The sequence below is a fragment of the Gambusia affinis genome, linkage group LG08, assembly GCF_019740435.1.
Source record: "Gambusia affinis linkage group LG08, SWU_Gaff_1.0, whole genome shotgun sequence".
NCBI classification, from domain to species: Eukaryota; Metazoa; Chordata; class Actinopteri; order Cyprinodontiformes; family Poeciliidae; genus Gambusia; species Gambusia affinis.
Window position 1 is genome coordinate 23,814,220 of NC_057875.1, and position 13,610 is coordinate 23,827,829.

The 13,610-nt window shown below is 40.7% G+C and overlaps 1 protein-coding gene across 3 annotated transcripts in view; it reads right to left on the bottom strand.

The window, feature by feature from the left end:
* lingo1a (leucine rich repeat and Ig domain containing 1a) overlaps positions 1 to 13,610 on the bottom strand; it is a 258,282-nt gene that overhangs the window by 21,255 nt on the left and 223,417 nt on the right. The window contains exon 1 of one of the 3 annotated variants that reach the window (XM_044125403.1): positions 8,299 to 8,830. The exons of the other annotated variants lie outside the window; for them this stretch is intronic. The gene's annotated coding sequence lies outside the window, so the exon portion shown is untranslated. Of the gene's footprint in view, positions 1 to 8,298; positions 8,831 to 13,610 lie in introns of those variants that run through there. 3 annotated transcript variants of the gene reach the window in all.

The window sequence follows — 13,610 nt, forward strand, 5'->3', positions numbered from 1 at the left end:
GGTTTTTTTCTTTCCTGATTGATTAAATGCATAAAAACTAAGAACTTTCATCATTTCTCGTTTCACAACTACATTCTGTTGGTGACAACAACCTTCTGCATATGTGACAGTGCTTACAAAAACTGAGGATGTTTCCACACCCGCTAGTCTCGTAGACTCAGTTGGAATTGGGACCGAAATTGCAACATTTGTTACATCTTCAGCTGGTGTGGTTCTCTTTCACACTGCACTGTGTCAAACAATCCAAACTATTGAAAACCTGTTCCCCTCCTTGCCTGTGGTGGCGCTGCACCAAGAACCACTGAAGAAAACTACACAAAAACCTCCAAAAAAAGACATGAGGGCAATTTTCTGTCTTCAAAAAATATAAACCAAAATGTAGTAGCATCAAATTCTAGAGGATGTAGGATTTTTTCTTGTTTGTGATAGAAGCTACGTCTCCAGCCAGACTTGGCTAAAGCATTTGTTTGGTTGTATTTACCCAGAATGCCCTGCACGATAGCCAGCTTCCTGCTTTTGGAGCAGACTGGTTTGCATTCACACTTCCCTTGAGTTCACTCCAACCAAACCGAAACCTAAATTTTTAGGTGGACTAGAGTTCACAAACCAAGTAGAGTACGATGAAAACGGACTAAACAGAGCTGCTGTGCAGGGACCCTCAATCTGTCAATGCTGGATTCAGCAGATCAAATCAAAGAAAAGGAAAGCGGAAGTACGTCTCAGCCAGATTGGTGCATCCTCAAATCCATCATATTGTTTATTACAGTTAGAATGTCATCTGTAATTTTAATTTATTGTGATTTCGAATTTTGAAAGAATGAATGTAATTGGTGTTGCTTTTTGTAGTCCATTTAGTTGAGATAATAATGCATTGATTTGGGTCAAGGCATCGCACATTTTTGCTTTCCAATAATCTGGAATGACACATTTTATAGAATGAACATAAAATGACACTTTGAATTTTGCTTAGCAATGAAATCAATTTTAAAAAGATTACTAATGTGGGAGTAAGGAGGCTGTGTTCCTGCAAATTTCAGTGTAGGTCTGATCCATGTCTAAGTTTTGGTTGGAATATTCCAGCTTTTTGCAGGTCCATCAAACGAACATGTCGTTTATGCCACCCGGTCCGGTCGATAACCCGTAATCTGACCTCTTGTTCCCTCCAGGCACGTTCGCTCTCTTCCATCAACAGTATTAGCTGTTCTTTGTTGCAGAGCTCTGTTTTTCCCAATTCCCTCCACCCTCCCCCCTCTCTTTCTCTTACTGTGTTGACAGTGAGTGGGTGAAAGAAAGGCTGGATGAGGAAAGAGGAGGAAAAAGACAGGCTAGACAGGCGGACAGAAGGAGTGAGCTTTTAGGAAAGTTAAACCAGGAGAGAGGGAGAGAGAAAGAGATGGACGGAGAGGACCACAGAGACGGGGTAATATGGCTTTTAGGGAACTAAAAGCCTCTCCCCATTTTTTCCTCAATGCAAAGGGTCTGTTGTTTTGAATCACATGATGAATGGGAGCTGACTTTGAATGGATGAAAAGAAACTTCTCTGATCTAACAGAGATGGAAGGGATAATGGGCCAGAAGCATGTTTGAATTATATGACAACACTTCAATAAAGAAGCATCATGGTGGATAGCCCCTCTATTGTTTTGGCAGCTTTTTAGAAAGGGGGTGTCCATGTTCTTACTGAACTCTAATCGGATTAGTGCCTTTTAATTAAACCTTCGTAAGGACCATTAAACAGAAACAGGAACTGCATTCGGTCAAAAAGTAAACCAATCTGTTTCATTAAGGGCTGTCGTTCTGCTAACAATATGTGACTTCCTATGGTGAGGCTATTTTTATGGATGAAGATAAGTGCTTTATTCTGGTTATCCTCTGATATGTTTGAGACTTTTATTTTGAAGAAGGTAACCATTAACCACGCGTCTGCTTTGTAAAAGCGTCTGCTTTTACAAAGCAGACGCTAATTGGCGTCTGCTTTGTAAAATCGCCAGACCAAAATGTTAAATACTCATGCATAGGCCTGTTGCAATAAATCAACTGATAAAATAAATTAAAACAAGCTTAATTTCTATTTGCATGATTTAGCACGTTCTCTTTTCTCGCTACAAAAACTGGATGACAAAAGGCTTCAGTTTGATGATTTGGTCTAAACTAGCCCTTATTTTGATGTATATTTTTTATTTATAGAAACTGTGTAGTTCATTTAATTTGTTGTTTTGTTATATTTCAGAATTGAAAGTTCATTGATCTTTGAGAATGGGTTTTTGCTTTATGAAACCATTACCCCAATATTTCTTGAAAATGGTCTCAAAACAACAATATTATCATTTATTGCAATAATTTCTGAATGAATTTATTGTCCAGCAATATTATTATTATTATTATGACAAGCCTACATACTTTAAAAAAAACAACAAAACAAAAAGAACGTATGAATCCCACAGGTCAAATTTGTGTTGTGTAACCGTTTCAAAAGTTAACATAAAACATTAGTATATACACTTTACAGTTTCTATTTGTGTAATGAAAAAAAACAACATTCTTAGTTTCCCCCCAAAATACTGCTGAATCTCATCTCGTTTCCATGGACCATGCATCAACACAACCCTACAATTTACATAGGAGCCAAGAACTCATTAATTATAAATGCTTTCAGAGACTGAAACTCACCTGAAACACACCGCCAGCAGGTTTGCCATAAAACACAACTTCACCTCCAGAGCCCCTAGTTAGCCCACTAGACGGAGGAAAGGGAGCCCAGGGCTCCTGCACTTCACCTAAACGCTGAACTTTGTGAATTCTGATTCTCAGTGGGGTATTTTAGCCGCCATTACAGCAGCGGGGTGGTGCTCGAACTGAATTCTTGCTCCCACTTATGGAAAAAGATCATATGCTCCATTCGAGTGGGGGAGCGTAAGTGGAGCTGCTTCTGTCCCACAGTTGTGTTTACAATCACTTCTGAATAGAGTCGTTGGACAGGATGAGTTCAGCAGAGGCGAAGGCAGCATGTTGTGATATTTCCCACACAACCCTGTCTCACTGCACAGCAATTCATGCAGTCTCTAGTCAAAAAGAAAATTATTATTAATAATAATAATAATAATAATAATAATAATAATAGTGCATAAATCAAATGAAGCAATAACCGTCTTTGTCTGGGAAAGAAAAACGGACCCTCGACGTAACCCAGAAACTTCCTTAGTTATGTCCACATATTGTACCGTCTGTACAACATATGGGCTACAAGCTGCAAACGTACAGAACGTGTTTTAGCCTGGGCAATGCTAACTTGGGTGACTTGCACTGAAGTGCTCCAGCTCCAGTCACCCCTTCAAAGCTGCCAGTCAAATGCCTTCAAATGCCTCAGTCGATATGATTCGCAGCCCCCTCTAGCAGATTAGCAGGGTGACATTAACTCAGTCATTTAAAAGATGGACGAGTGAGTCTTCCTGGCAACAAAAGTGCCAGAATAGACACTCGCTTGTCCCGCACGCAGTGAATACAAATGCTTTTGCCTGGAAGACGCGAAAGCCCTCTGTCAGCACAAAAACATTTGCCCAACCCCTGACCCGTTGGCTTGTCCTGTAGCTTTTTAAGATGATATATCTTTTAAAGATCTACAAACGGTGGAAGCAAAATCCTTGTGTTCAGCTGAAAACAGGAGCTGACTGAATACTGGCAAACGCAACAGACCTGTCAAGATCTGATGCAAAACAGATGCAGAAATTTGTCTGATTAGGGGGCGACCTTGTCTTTTTCGGAACACGACTATGATTTCAGTGATGAAAACATTGGGGAGGTAATGAGAGGGTTCAGTATCTTTGACTGCAGAGAATGCTTTGACATGAGGACTGGATGACTTGTGCATCAAAGAAACAGCCTTCCAGTTGAAGGACGCCCACTCCGTCGACTGAGCTGCAGCCGTTCTGCACAGCATATCTGGAGTGATAAACATGTCTCTGCAGCAGAATTACTTAATGTCCAAGTGAGCGGGCACGACACTGCTGCAACGCTGACAGGAAGAAGCTGTTTCTGTCTTATTCCGCTAATCAACACCTCCCAGAGATGCTGCGGTGATTGCGTTCACGTGCACTAATCCTTTTCTCTTTCTCACTTATTGCTGGATCTGGTGCAGAAATCACAATGTTTACCACACTAAGGGAGTGAATGTGAGAGGGGTTTTGTGGATGAAAAGGCAGCTGTTGTTACAGCCTAGGAATTTTGTTGCTCTGTCTACGAGGAAGTAAGCTTTTGTTGACTCAACCAAAATTAGAAATGTGAGGACACGCACTCCTCGGACCGAACCACTGTACACCTGGACATTGACTTAGGCATATTTATATATATATATATATATATATATATATATATATATATATATATACATATATATATTGTTCTAAATGTGCTTTTAAAGCTGTCTGTGGAATTCAAAGCACTCTGCAGGATGTAATTAATGACATTTAGCATCAAATTAAGAAGATTCTGAGCATAGTCGAAGCTGTGTTAGAAGAAAGAGTCACCCAAAATTACTGCAGCTGTTTTTTTTTGTTTTGTTTTTTTTTCCCCCCACCAGGGGGTCTTTTTGTGAGCTCTAGTGTCCCTTATATGACAGTAGGCTGACAGGAAAGGGGGAAGGAGAGAGTAGGAGACATGCGGCAAATATCGGTCGGGTTCGGGAATCAAACCCGCGACGAGGACTCAAGGCCTCCAAATGTGGGTCGCACTATCCCCTACGCCACCACAGCACGCCCTGCAGCTGTTTTTTTATTGTCTTTGACAGGTAGCCAGACAACACTAATCCTCCTATCACTCCCTCCACGAGAAATTGTCACAGTCTTCTGTGCTGAACAACGTTGTTGTGAATGCAGAACATTTTTCCTTGAGTCTACCAGCTGTCAGTCTGCTGTTGGTTCAACAAAAGAGGAGCAAAGTTGCGTAGTAACTTGGACATTGTTCAGTTGAGAAAACATTGAGGTACGTCTTAGCTCTAGCTAAAACTCCAGCTCCTGAATGCATCAAGTGCTGTTTTCTGGTTCAGTAAAAATGTTGCAACCATAATCTGAATTGGTATAAATCACTTATGCTAACATGTCTGACATTAAAGGATTAAGGTCAGTGAAATTTTAATCAAGCAATTGATTTCTGATGATTCATTGAGAGCCACCATGACGGTACCAAAGGCCAAGTGAAGGACAAACCGGCAGCTGAGGGGCCACCTTACCACAGTTTTCATTGGGCTCTATTGGCATAAATAGATAATGACTTCTGTTTAGTCTGAAACAACTGCTTGATGTTTTGTCACTGGCTTGATCTTATCAATACTGTCTGTAACAGTAAAATCATATTGCATTTCAGTGTATAACTGGATTTTGTGGAGTATAATTAAGTAAAATCCCAATCCTAATTGTATTACATAGATATAAGATAAACATAAACACAACAAATCGTATGCAGAGCCACTTGCTTTATGACAGGAGGCCATAACAGGGTGCTTAGGTAGCGTTACGTTTAGGACAGATGCTTTCCGGGACTTGTTGACGCCTCCAAAAGGACAAGCACTGCTGAAACCGCAAGAAAAGAAACTTAAATCTTAGATTCTTTTTTTTTTTTACAACAATCACAACCATCTTTCTTCCTTTAATTCAGCTGACATCCACCAAGGACAACGGCAAACAAGATCTTTCGTCTCCCTCGCATCAAACGGCCACTGTGATCCCTTACATGCAGATGCCACCCAGCCTAGGGCATTGCCCAATGGCATCAGGCTATGGCATCAGGCAGATTGGCATCTGACTCCTGGTTTAAAAAGAAAAAAAACAACATAATTGGCTTCCCTTGTGAGAACTAGTAGCTCCATGTCACTGTAATATCATATAGGTAGAGTGGTCTCACAACTGGGAGCTAATAAACACCTTGTCGCTGCAGTAGGTGTCAGCTTTGCACCCCCAGATGAGAGCGTCTCCAGGAGACATGAGAACACGTCATAAGCCGGCATTAGCCCACTCGCTAATAACACTGCTGGTCATTTTGTGTGGCAGCGAGAGAAAAAAAAAAAGAAAAAAAAGAAGAGAGGCTGTGATCAGTCACCGTGCTCTAACGTTACCGTCCGCACCGCCGCCACCCACTCTGTCTCGCCTGCTCCGGTCTGCTGTCAAATCTACGCTCAAGCTGATTTCTTCCATGAATTATTAATGCAGCGCGCACTCTGAGGCTGCTCTCATTGTTTTTCTTCTCCGTTCTGTCTGTATATGATTGGATTACTAATAAACTAATATCTAAGCATACCTCCGTGAACCGGGTTACGAGGAGCGTGATTCTTTTCCTGGGATATCTGATGCTCCTGCATCAAACCGGCCGCTATGTAAGAGGTTTGGGGTTATTGCGAGCATTGATCAACGGGTGCCGTAATTCGATACGGGATGTCGACAGCAGGGTAACGCTGTAGGATAAGACAGGCCTTTGCAATATGCCACCCCCCCCCCCTGCTGCGGGGCAAAAAGGTGAATCCTATTGATGGCACTAGATAGCCAAGGTCAGCTGCAGCACATTAATTTAACGAAGGCACCCAGAGGGCCCATCGCAACGCACACTCGGTCCTCTCAGGCTACAGCAAAATGGCTGTGATTAACTAAGGTAGAGCCCGCCGTTTGTGGAGGAAATCAGTGAGAAAACTTAGGAGCTGGGTGGCCTGAGCCCACCAGCAGCAGATTAAAGGAAACAATCAGTTTGATGGGGTCATTTGAAAGTCGCTACAGGTCTGGTAAACACAAACACAGCACAAAACAGTCACTTTTATGGTCACCACTGAGGGCTGGATGGGGTGGGGGGGGTGAGGAGTGTGCCACACCCTGGCCCCTGTCTCCATGTGATACCTCAAAGTGTATCATCTATCTATCATATTGGATTGTGGGTTCTGATAAAGCAAGAGAGGCTGCTGCTGCTGCTCCACTATCTGCCCGTCCGCTCCCTCCAGTTATTTATAACATATAAAGCTTTATGAATAACCGCAGGCACAGCCTTTAATACTCAGCTGCACAGGCTTTTGTGTGAATTGTAGACTCCCCCCCTCCCTCCCTTTCTTTAACACATAACATACACTCAGGAAAGGCAAAGTGAAAATTAAAATTATCAGGAGCCACTGGTATAATTTTTTTGTTCTTACTTCTGCCAAACGCTGCTTTGAATAACAAACAACAGACAGACGGAGTGTGTGCAACCATAAACGCACAAGTTTCTTCCTCTGTCCCATATTGTCGCAGCCGAAGCTATATATAGACCCCTGCTGACTGTCATCCCGTTCAAAACAAAGAGTCCCAAGTTAATTCAGGAGAGAGAGAGAGATGGGGGGGAGAAAACAGCAAAAAATCCCTGCATATCTGCAGAATCCTGCTTGCTTTTTCTCCCTTTTTTTCTTCTTCCTCTCAGCTGCCCATTTCAGAGATAGCCATCTTTTGCAGATGCATTAAAAAATGGCACGGGTGATTCACGACTTGCACAGGAAGACAAAATGTTACCTCAGCAGAGTCAAAACACTGGCAAATAAGGGACAGATTAAGGTAACGTTTTGTAATTGCAACTCTCCACCTATTTCACCCACCCACACACACATACACACCAAACAAAAAGGCAGGGTCTACATTCTGTTTCCTTCTCACACACTCTCCCAGTCTCAATCGCGGGACAATTAAATTTGATGAATGGTTTAAGCCTTCTTCACCTTACAGACATGGACAGTATGGTGGGTACGTGAGGTAGGGAGGGAGGGACGAAGGGAGGGAAGGGGGGGAATGAGGGACAGGACAAGCCGTAAAAATATGTATTAATCCTAAATGTAAAAATTAAGAGTAGAAATCAGTGTTGATTGTTTCTACCTGCAGAGGACGCGCCTAAGCACGCTCAGGTCCTTATTTTCTGCTGGTCTGTGTTTCTCTGTCCAGTCTACAGTATTGATTCTGCTCTGACCGTCGGAGGTACAGCCTTGTTTTTCATGTTTATTTATTTATTTTGGCCCATATCTGACATTACAGTGAGTTCGGGTTTTTTTCTTTTTTTTTTTTTTTTTTTTAGAAAGCCTCTTTCCTTCGCACTGACAAGATATTTCCCTCCGAACAGATTCGGCTGCATTATGTATATCCAGGTCTTGCCATACCTATGTCTCTGGCCGCGCGCCACATTAAACCGCATTGACAGAAACGCAGACACAGAAACGCTCACCTACGGAAACATTACTCCAAATACAAAACGGGGACTTTTACAAGCCTACACAATTCATCGTTATCGTTTACAGATACTCACCTGCGGTAGCGCTCACAGCTTCCAAGCATGCTTTCGCATCTCTCCGAGACGGCAACTCCCAGCCACCAGCACTCAAATTGAGACGCACTATCTCAAGTCCATCCCCTCCCGCCTTTTAACAGACGGCTTTCACGAAAGAAACCGAGGGGAAACGCACACCGTCTGATTCCCAGTGAAATTCTCCACAGCGACGGCAGCTCTAATGTATGTTTCAGCCGAAAAAATCTTCCCCTTCAAAAAACAAACAAAAAAAAGAGAAAGAAGGGAAGAAAAAAAAAGAAAGACAAAAAGCACAAGCCTCGGTCCTCTGTCTCGGTGGCGATGGGACTCCCCCCTTGAGAGCACCAAACTCGTCCGAAAGGGTGCCGGGAATAAAAAGGCAGGAATGCAGATGGCAGGTAGAGACGGTTATCGACTCCCACGCGCGACTCCTCTGTAAGCAGGCGGGTACGCGGCTCCTTGATGCGGTCTCTCCTCAGCCACTCCGCTCTGAGCAGCGCTGCGTGTGTGGGTGTGTGTGACTGGCTGTCGTCAGAGGCAGAAGCAATCCGCCTGCTTGGAAAGGAGGGTTGGAGATGATCAGCGGAACGCACTCCTTACCCGCGATCCAACTCAAAGTGTGTCTGTGTGCGCGCGTGACTGTGTGCTGTTTGAACTGATGGAGCGCGAGCCTGTGAGGGGAACCGCTACTTTGCTTTTATTTATTTATTTTGACGTTAATTTATTTTATTTAACGCTAATTTCTGCATTTTTAACTCAAAAAAAAAAAGAGGGGGAAATTGCAACAAAACACCCCGCATTATCTCTGGAAACTACCGATAAGCAGATTTAAACACGGAATTAAAATCAAATTCCCAACTGAGGCTGAAGTAAGAGTGATTGGAGTCTGTGAAATTATCGCAGTACCTCGTTTGAAAGCCTGATGGCGCTGTGGGCTTCACATACAGTGGTCATACCCCCCTTTTCCAAGAGGCGGGCCCTGCAGAGTGTTGTCTAACACATATCTGATCCTTTATCTATCCCCCTGCGAGTTTAAAAATGGGGTCTCAGACACCGTGGGGGCAGAGATAGGAGAGGAGTGTTTAAGGCAAAGAGAATAAATATTTCACACGGTTAAACTCCTATTTCTTTCACCCTTCTGTAATATGCTCTGAAGTGAGAGGCGAGCACATTATTGCTCTGTAAGTGTCATAATAGGGGACATTCAATGTCAACGGATGGCTCTCAATGCGCAGGATGTGAATTTAAATACCTCTTAACAGTGTTACGCAGGAGCTGAATGATAAAGTTTCCTTTGTAATCACTGCCCAGGGTGCTCATTGATTAGAAAAGGTTAGTAATGGTGGTGGTGGGGGGAAATAAGTCACTGCTTAACAGTAAAAAGGTCGAGATTGTAAATCACAGGGTTGCTGCTAATAAGCCACAGAGGTTAAAGTAGTTCTGCTCTTTATCCAGAAGGTGGATATTAAAAACAAACATAAAAAATCCTTACCAGCAATATCAAAGAAACTATTGAGGATGGCCAAAAATGGATGCTTTTATGCTATTCAGCAGCCTAGTTTACTTGTAGTTTTATTGAAGTCTGATGAAAAATACTTATTTAGGGAGTGGTTAAAAATAAATAAATAAAAATTTGTCAGTTTTCACTTTTTTTTTTCTCCATTGCTCAAATTAGCTTTGGAAGGATTTTTGCGGCCTAATAAATCTTTATGAAACAGACCCAGACCCCTACAAAAAATTTTGCTTATTTAGACCACATAGTTTTTGGGACTTGGTTTAACATATATTTTTTTAACATGGAATCCCAAAATTGCCATGTCTCCTAGTAGAGTTAATATTGACATTTTCTTTATTTTTCAAAATGACATTTTTTACAGAAACTTCATTAAAAAAGAAAGTTATTTATACTGTGCATTTTCTTGCTTTTTAATATGATTCATATATATTTAAAGGGTGTCATTACAAATAAGTGTCAACTTGATTGATTTTTTTTGAGTACTCGGCTTTCAAAACCCCCATCTTTTTCTATTCATAGATGGGTTTGTGGCAAGGTACAAATCTCAAAAACTGGACAGCAGAGTTTTTTCTGCTCATTTCTGATAATACAATGATAATAATAATAATAAAAATCAAAGGAAAAAAAATTGACTGCCGGTACCTACATTTATACTGCAGCAGGTACGGAAGACCACAAATGCAACAATTCAGTCATACAGAAATCTATTGTTAATCTCTTTATGCTAAATGAATGAAAAAAAAATATACTTATTATTCAAATATTTAGACATTATTTCAGTTTAAGTCATGCAGAATTGATCTGATTGTTTCCATAGCAACAATAAGAAGCCAGACCATGCCCTAGAACAGTGAGGTTACTGATGTATATGATGTCAGAAATGACATCATAAAGGGTGTCATTACAAACATCATAAACATCACAAAAGATCAAAGAAGTTTTAAGCCTTTTAAAGCTTGAATGGTTGAATTTCAATACATGTTAGTATCGAAGAAGTTCTTTGAGGTTTAACTCTGCATATCGTAACAATGTCCAATATTTCACCAGCGCTAGTCCCCTTTGTTATTCCAATAGGTTTTGGACTTGGATACGCATTGTCGACTGGGATAAATAGAATTTTTGATTGTATTTTTCCAGTAAACGATACAGCCAAAAGTACAGATGAAAGTACTTCAGAGCGAGAGAGAGATTTGTTTTGGGATGGAGTTTCACCTGCTCCCAAACAACAAGTTGACCCGGCTGGGGAGATTTGTTACAGGATTTGTTACATTGAAAAGGAGACAGCTGTCTGTGGAACTTCTCAAGACAGTACTGCAGACGAGCATGTTGACATGGAACAAGCTGACCCGGCTGGAGAATGTAGTTCTGACAATATGGAGTATGACTCAGACGATTCAGAACCTAATGAGTACGCCACTGAAAAGCTTTTCTTTTTCCTGATTTCGACAGTTGCATTTTCATTGATAAATAGTGAATCCTGGGATTAATTATGAGAAGCATACACACGGAGAGAAACAACATTCTACATAAAATTCCACCAAACGATTTCTCCTGCCACTCCTTGAAATCAACAAAGGGATTGTCCATTGTCGAGGCGGTTTATCGGAGCTGTTGCCACAAAGTCGCAGTGGAAACCCTCGAACCAGTTGGTGGACATCTTCGGTGAGGGATGCTGTCAGGCTGAAGAAGGAGTCCTATTGGGCCTTATTGGCCTGTGGGACCCCTGAAGCAGCTGATGGGCACCAGCAGTCCAAGCGGCATGTGGCTCCGTCGTGGTAGGAGTTCAGAGAGGCCATGGAGAAAGACTTCCGCACGGCTTCGAGGAGATTCTGGTCCACCATCTGGTGTCTCAGGAGGGGGAAGCAGTACAGCCCCAACACTGTTTATAGTGGGGATGGTGTGATCTCGACTCGGGACATTGTGGGCCGGTGGGCAGAGTACTTCAAAAACTCCTTGATATGGGCTGTCAGGTCCCTGTCTGACCGGTGTCAGAGTCTGGTCCGCATTGCTGGCAGTAAGTCGGGCTTGTTTTCGGTGAGGGTTGGACTCCGGCAACTAAAGAAAATTTGTAACTGATTGATTCAGAAATTTAAGTTCTTAGAGGAATATTGGATGAGATGATTTGAGATCTTAGTTTATTTTCAAGATGGTAATTTTTTTTTTTGATACTTTGACTAATAAAATTATGGTTTACTCTGCATTAATCATAAGAAATTAATGTATATATATATATATATATATATATATATATATATATATATATATATATATATATATATATATATATATATATATATATATATATATATATATATATATATATATATATATATATATATATATATATATATATATATATATATATATATATATATATATATATATATATATATATATATATATATAAGGCAATATATATATAATAAATAATAATATATTATATTATACCTTATTATAATATAATATATAAATAATAATATATAATGAAAAAATCATTTATATTGCCAATTTCATTTCTCGAATATTCTTATTCCTGCACTGTTTAGTGCAGGAATAAGAATATAATAAGAATATTCCTGCACTAAACAGGAATATTCTTATTCCTGTTTAGTGCAGGACAAAATTCCAGGTGGCAAAATGCACAACGGCAGAAAACAAGGTAGAGAAATCTGAGTCAAATTTCTGCTACTGACAGAAAGATGGAGAACTATTATACAATCATGTCTGCATCCGGGAGAAACAAAAATGCTAAATTGTAAATAAAATATACCGTCAAATATTTTCACGTATGTCTCACTACACAGTTCAGACTGGGAAGAAACGCATATATCATTGAAATGAATTAAACATAGACTAAACATATCATAACTCAGATATTTCTTTTCAATGTTCCACAGTGGATCATGAATATGATCAGCTGTCGGGTTTGATCATGAAAGTTCATTAGTGTTGGCTAATCCTTATCCTGCCACACCATTAAGAATATTAGAGAAAACAACATTTTTATGCATCCAAGTAAAATAAAAGAGTGCATTCTTTGAAACCGCAGTAAGGCAAACAAACACAGTTTTTGTTTTTTTTCCTCATTCTTTGTGATCTCCTAACCCATTTTGGGCTGAGCGTTTCAAGCCGCTCACACAGTCTGCCGCAGACCGCGGGGCGGTGACATAGTTATTAGCTGATCAATCAGAAAATAAGGCCAGGTCTCCTGTCATGTCAGTCCCTCGAGGAATCCAGCAGCTGAAGGGAAACAATCATAATCAGTGTTGACAAAACCTCTGCATAGTGTACCATGAGACTAGGCTGCAATATTATACTATATATTTATTAAATGTACAAGGAAGCATTTTAAATTCAGTAGTGTGTGTGTGGATGCATTTTGGGGTTGAATTTGGGGGCTACCTTGTTGGAAAAAAAAAAACAATACTTGGCTGGCGAATCATTAAAGTAGCTTCCTAATAGCAAGAAACAAAATTTCTGAATTGACTCTATTCCTCTGTAGCTCAGAATATGAAATACTTCAATCCTGGAATGGGTAAAGAAAAAAATCTCATTGTTTTAAGTTGAATACATCACTACGGCCCTAATGTATACATTGATTATTGCATGTGTAGCTGTTTTGATTGAAAATATTAGTCCAGATTTACAAACGGTTCATTTCGACAACTACCAGCTGACGTTTTTTTTCTGGTGTAAATATTAGGAGGACCTCAATGTAAAGCTTCCCACTGTGGCTCGAGGTGGAAAACCAACGGCAGTGCTGCTTCGTATTCGGTTAATCTCAATAGACAAACAT